This window comes from Spodoptera frugiperda, chromosome 20 (assembly GCF_023101765.2).
Source record: "Spodoptera frugiperda isolate SF20-4 chromosome 20, AGI-APGP_CSIRO_Sfru_2.0, whole genome shotgun sequence".
NCBI lineage: Eukaryota > Metazoa > Arthropoda > Insecta > Lepidoptera > Noctuidae > Spodoptera > Spodoptera frugiperda.
This window is the reverse complement of record NC_064231.1, coordinates 7,892,661-7,899,689: the sequence shown is the minus strand read 5'-3', so window position 1 is coordinate 7,899,689 and position 7,029 is coordinate 7,892,661. Positions and strand designations below refer to the sequence as shown.

The 7,029-nt window shown below is 33.7% G+C and overlaps 1 long non-coding RNA gene across 1 annotated transcript; it reads left to right on the top strand.

The window, feature by feature from the left end:
* The first annotated feature begins 610 nt into the window (after window positions 1-610).
* On the top strand, window positions 611-3,288 carry LOC126911934 (uncharacterized). Its single transcript, XR_007706431.1, has 2 exons — window positions 611-911; window positions 2,542-3,288. It is a non-coding gene; the product is annotated as an uncharacterized LOC126911934 (long non-coding RNA).
* Window positions 3,289-7,029: the final 3,741 nt, after the last annotated feature.

Sequence of the window (7,029 nt, the reverse complement as noted above, 5' to 3'; positions counted from 1 at the left end):
TGACTTCTATCCTATAACTGACATTATGGTACCTAAATATCCTATGATCCACAAAAACACTAATAAAACCTTTACATGTAATTTTACGTTTTATTACAAATCACCTAACATTTATTGACCAAAAAAAGGCGTTACTGCAAAACATTTTTACTAACTTTATATTATACTCACAGCAAAAACAAGAGACATGATAGATAACTGCTATCTCGCCGGCAAAAAGGGCGAAATGAAGAAATTTCTCGTCATAATAATATTATAGTCATGCCATGTGTCACGGTCGGGCGGCCGCGCTCATTCCCTTCATGACGCCACTTCGTCAGGCTTCTTGTCCCAAATCGTGTCCCATTAACCCATACTTGTCTATGAGAACTACTATTTTATTTAAAGATACATACTGTGACGAATTGCTATCATATCCCCATATGAATGTCTTTGTAAATGACTGACATACAAACACATTTTTGGTGCTTATAGTTCATAAGTGCTAATTTGCTCTATTTTTCTTTTAAGAATCGTTGGAATTTTAGGATTTTCTTCTATGTTTACAAACATACAAGTTCCCATGCACATGATGCAATGACGTGCGTTAGGGAGCGTAATCAGGGAGACGTGTTGATCTTATGAATATCTTTAATTGACTATCCTTATACGACTAACTTACTCTACTTATAGGGGCGAGGTGTCACACACACTACACCTCCCCCGTTTTTGGAAAAAAAAAAATATTGAAATACATTTTTTTTGGAAATTGAAACCTAACGGAAATAAAATCTAAATATATTAACCGCACTGTTGACAATTGTTACAAAATGTTGAATTCTATTATCTATTTATCTCTTTTACATATTTTATTTTTCATAATAATATAATTATTCTCCGTTAACATAAACCCTCATTACCTTTATAACTAGGTACACATTAATATATTTTATTTTATTTAACTTATTTCACTACCATTGTCGTAAGGTACATACATTACATTATACACATGTGAGCACATTACATTTATACAGGACTCTCTGGTACCTGCGTTTCATTTTATTTATTTCATTATATCATTCACCATTCTTCATTTCATTATATTTGTGCTCACTTTATTCATTTATTCATTTTACAAAATTTAGTGTCAATATTTAAGGTTCCTATTAACCTCCAATAGATTCTCACAGAGAGAGCTCGTCTACACCATGATCGAACTAAGGACATGACCACTAAACTGTACCTTACCATGTGTACCTATTATATTTATTAATTACTTATCATTTAACTATCACAAACCAACATAACACAATCTAATTGAATTGCTTGGTTGACAAAATTATACGCTGTCCTTAGGTGATCAGCCTTCAGTCACACGCCAAAACTTGTGTACCAAGTCATTCCAAATTATCTAAAACCAAACTTACAAACTTTTACAAACAATGAACACATTCCAAAGCTTTGCTGATATCAAATTTCATTCATCTAATTATTAATTTCATAAGACAAAACCAAAGTGCAGTTGTTATTGTTACTCGGTGTCAAGTAACACGATTCTTCCAATACAATCTGACACTCGGTATGACATCATTTACCTATATGGGCATGGGAACATTCCTTCGATCCCTATTATTCATGCTATGTATACTATATAATTACAAAATTTTACATTATTTCGGTAGAGAAAAAAAAAATATTACTTACAGAATTTACAATACAAAAAAAAAAAATACTGATTGTCAACAGGCGTGAACTATACTCTTAACTTAGTATAAGTACTTACTATTACCATAATATAAAAAAATAAAATTATGTAGATAAATCTATATTAAAAATAATATCTTAATATTAAACCCTAATTATCATTATAACATTATTTTTTTTTCACATTTTGGTGTCCACTTTCACTCACTTATCACTTAAAAAAAAACAACACTATTTGAGTCCGGTTACTCCATACTGCGTGGCCAGGGTAGCGGAGATAATCTCGGACGCTCCCTGGTGGCCAACATCTCCCGGCTCCATCCTCTCGGACACTTACTGCTCCCGGCAGGTCCACATCTGGCTGCGACATCACCCGGCAGCCAGCAATCAACTTCACTTTTCAACTTTTATGCACTTGTTTTTGTTTTATTTATTTAAATGTCTTTATACCACAATTATTATTATTTTATATTGTACTCGTGCTCAGCGCTGCCCGCGTGGCAGCACTGGCAGGGTCGCCATGCAATAATGTGGGTTCGGGAGCAAATGATGAGACGTGTTGATCTTAGGAATACCTTTAATTGACTACTTTATACGACTAACTTACACTACTTATAGGGGCGAGGTGTCACACACACTACACCTCCCCGTTTTTGGAAAAAAAAAATATATATTAATACATTTTTTTTTGGAAATTAAAACCTAACGGAAATCAAATCTAAATATATTAACCGCACTGTTGACAATTGTTACAAAATGTTGAATTGTATTATCTATTTATCTCTTTTACATATTTTATTTTTCATAATAATATAATTATTCTCCGTTAACATAAACCCTCATTACCTTTATAACTAGGTACACATTAATACATTTTATTTTATTTAACTTATTTCACTACCATTGTCGTAAGGTACATACATTACATTATACACATGTGAGCACATTACATTTATACAGGACTCTCTGGTACCTGCGTTTCATTTTATTTATTTCATTATATCATTCACCATTCTTCATTTCATTATATTTGTGCTCACTTTATTCATTTATTCATTTTACAAAATTTAGTGTCAATATTTAAGGTTACTATTGACCTCCAATAGATTCTCACAGAGAGAGCTCGTCTACACCATGATCGAACTAAGGACATGACCACTAAACTGTACCTTACCATGTGTACCTATTATATTTATTAATTACTTATCATTTAACTATCACAAACCAACATAACACAATCTAATTGAATTGCTTGGTTGACAAAATTATACGCTGTCCTTAGGTGATCAGCCTTCAGTCACACGCCAAAACTTGTGTACCAAGTAATTCCAAATTATCTAAAAACCAAACTTACAAACTTTTACAAACAATGAACACATTCCAAAGCTTTGCTGATATCAAATTTCATTCATCTAATTATTAATTTCATAAGACAAAACCAAAGTGCAGTTGTTATTGTTACTCGGTGTCAAGTAACACGATTCTTCCAATACAATCTGACACTCGGTATGACATCATTTACCTATATGGGCATGGGAACATTCCTTCAATCCCTATTATTCATGCTATGTATACTATATAATTACAAAATTTTACATTATTTCGGTTGAGAAAAAAAAAATATTACTTACAGAATTTACTATACAAAAAAAAAACTGATTGTCAACAGGCGTGAACTATACTATTAACTTAGTATAAGTACTTACTATTACAATAATATAAAAAAATAAAATTATGTAGATAAATCTATATTAAAAATAATATCTTAATATTAAACCCTAATTATTATTATACCATTATTTTTTTTTCACATTTTGGTGTCCACTTTCACTCACTTATCACTTAAAAAAAAAAGTAATTTAAAAAACTAAAAAACCCGACTGCGTTTCTTTATAATATTAAAATGAAAAAACCCTAAAACAAGAAAGTCATCGTAAAATTTAAGCAGTCGGAACCCATTCTAAATATGAAGACTTAGTGAGGGCACATACGGCTGGCTTTCTAGAATGGGTCTCGACTGCTTAAATTTTACGATGACTTTCTTGTTTTAGGGTTTTTTCATTTTAATATTTAGAGAAACGCAGTCGGGTTTTTTAGTTTTTTAAATTACTTTTTTTATTTTTATTTTTTATTTTTTAGTTTTACTTATTATTTTTGTTTTTTGATATATCTAGTGTCACTCTCACAGTTAATACGAATCAAACGACACCTCTCAAGTCAAAATCCATCAAGCCGTTCAGGCTAGAGAGTGAGAAATATTCGAATTTGGCGCCAAAAATCCGCCATTTTATTTTTATTATTTTGATATATCCAGTGTCACTCTCACAGTAAATACGAATCTAACGACACCTCTCAAGTCAAAATCCATCAAGCCGTTTAGGCTAGAGAGTGAGAAATATTCGAATTTGGCGCCAAAAATCCGCCATTTTGTTTTTTTTATTATTTTGATATATCCAGTGTCACTCTCACAGTAAATACGAATCCAACGACACCTCTCAAGCCAAAATCCATCAAGCCGTTTAGGCTGCAGAGCGTGCCAAACAATTATACATACATACATACATACATACATACATACATACACTCGAAAAACATAACCCTCCTTCTGGCGCAGTCGGGTAAAAAACAACACTATTTGAGTCCGGTTACTCCATTCTGCGTGGCCAGGGTAGCGGAGATAATCTCGGACGCTCCCTGGTTGCCAACATCTCCCGGCTCCATCCTCTGGACACCAACAGCTCCCTGCAGGTCCTCATCTGGCTGCGACATCACCCGGCAGCCAGCAATCAACTTCACTTTTCAACTTTTATGCACTTGTTTTTGTTTTATTTATTTAAATGTCTTTATACCACAATTATTATTATTTTATATTGTACTCGTGCTCAGCGCTGCCCGCGTGGCAGCACTGGCAGGGTCGCCATGCAATAACGTGGGTTAGGGAGCAAATGATGGAGACGTGTTTGTCTTATGAATAACTTTAATTGACTAACTTATAAGACTAACTTACACTACTTATAGGGGCGAGGTGTCACACACACTACAATGACACCCAGGCCCGAAACAACAATTTCTGGATCACACAAACAGTTGCTCCGAGCGGGAATACGCGTTGCGCGGTAACTGGTTGCCCAACCACCGCACCTATTGTGCAGTCGTTGAAATAAAGATTATAACTATAAAAATGTTTCTCCATATCGTAGAGATGTAGATACGTTTCCCAATTACATTACAATTACAGCTGTGTTTCTTCCTTTAGTCCCAAAAAAAGCCCGCAACACACGTGTAACTCCTGTGATATTGTGGATGGTGGCGCGATTGCCAAAAGGTGACCTGTCTCAATAAACTCTATCTCATAATTATTTAAGCAGAATACAAATCGGACCATGTTGGAATACTGGTACATACTTGAGTATTTTATTAATCCTAAATTAATTCGTTTCATAGATACAGGTACCCTTAGTACAAGTTTACTTTACGTTTAAAGTAATCGAAACAAGAGCGCGTTCGGCGCTCTGATTGGCCGGCTCGAATAAACCAACCAATCAGAGCGCCGTAAACGCATACTAAAGTGTACTAATATATTAACTAAACGTTTAAACCAGATTTTGCTATCCGAATCGTAACCTAAAGGTCGTCTCGTACGTTTTCATAAACATTGTTACATATTAATGCGACCGTATGATGGATAAGTGTTTTAAGTAGGCCACATTATTCGAAGGTAATATTTAATCGACGAACGATTCTCATTTATTTTATTTCTTTTTTTGAACGCGGAATGTCGTCCTTGTATGTCTTCTCCCGCCTTGGGTGAGAAAAAAGGGAGGGTGTCAGACTCTTACGGACTAAAAAGCACCCCGTTCGTCCTGTTTTTGAGCCGGAGCCCGGTAACCTGTTACGTTGTCCGCAGCTCCACATATTTTAATCTACTTAAATCGGAGTCTATATCGCAATAAGCCAACTTTACCTACTTAAAGGTGCAAAATAAAATACTACAACATAATTTAACTTATGAATTAATTGCAACATAAGTTTATCAGGCCCTAAATATATTTTAGCAAAACGCTTCGAATAAGCAAGTACCCATCTATTAAATTGTATTTAAAGCCAATACATTCCTGTCTATATAGTCTTATAGAACTGTCGGTCCCCCATCAACTCTTTTTATTGGACACTCAGCGTTGAGCGTCATTACTCCCATCAGTTTTTCCCGTTCCCTTCGTAACGACGTCACTTTACCTCATCAGGCGTAGCCCAGCCAGCATTCCTGCATCCCTGGTATGAAGGCACGTATATATTACTCCGAGAATCCGATATTGATAAATCTTCTTAATAGTGGTAATTACTTTATTAGTGTTTTGATTGTGGCAATACTAATAGTTCTTTTTAGAAAAAGAAATAAATAAATCATGTTACTGGGTAGGTAGGCTGAAAAGATCCTTAGCCCTGAAAGTCACTTGTTTCTGTAATTATACTATAAATTAATAGATATTAATATAAGATATATAAAATATATTACCACACACACACACACAACGTCACGCCTTTTATCCCCGAAGGGGTAGGCAGAGGTGCACATTACGACACGTAATGTCGCTATACAATGTACACCCACTTTTCACCATTTGTGTTATAAGTCCCATGTAATAGGGGGTGAGCCTATTGCCATATCCATATAAAATATATTACCATAATATATTAAATAAAATGACATGAGTTTTTTTTTATATTGGCACGTAACTTAGCAATAATATAATAAACTTGCCTTATAGATAATAGTTGTGATGGCTATGATAAATTAAAACATAAAATGTTATCAGTTAGTAGTAGGTTCTAGGATTTAAGAACAAGTAACGCCATCTATAAAATGTGTCAAGTATTTTTACTGATTATGACAACAAAACAATGCAACTTAAAAAAATATCTTTTAAACTCTTTGTTTTAATAATACAGTTTTACATTAGCAATTTATAAAATAATTTAAACTTATTTCTCACAATACCATAGACTAAAAACAACGACAACAACTAGAGACCATAGACTAAAAAGAACAACAACATGTTGTCTATGTCATAGACCAGTGTTGCCATTGTTACGACAATTGGCGTATTCTATGGAAACGGGCTATATTTTTAGTTTTTAAATTTCTCGTGATTTTTTATTAATTTCACTAAATGATTATGAAAAATATCTTTCTTGTGTTCATTGTAATAAAATAAAAAGTTGAATACCTTTTTTAAAATATTGCTACGGCCTCCGAAAATATTTTCCTCAAAGATACGGCAATTTTACCTGCCAAACACGGCATTCCAAAATTTTTTTACTGGCAACACTTATGACGTATGTCAG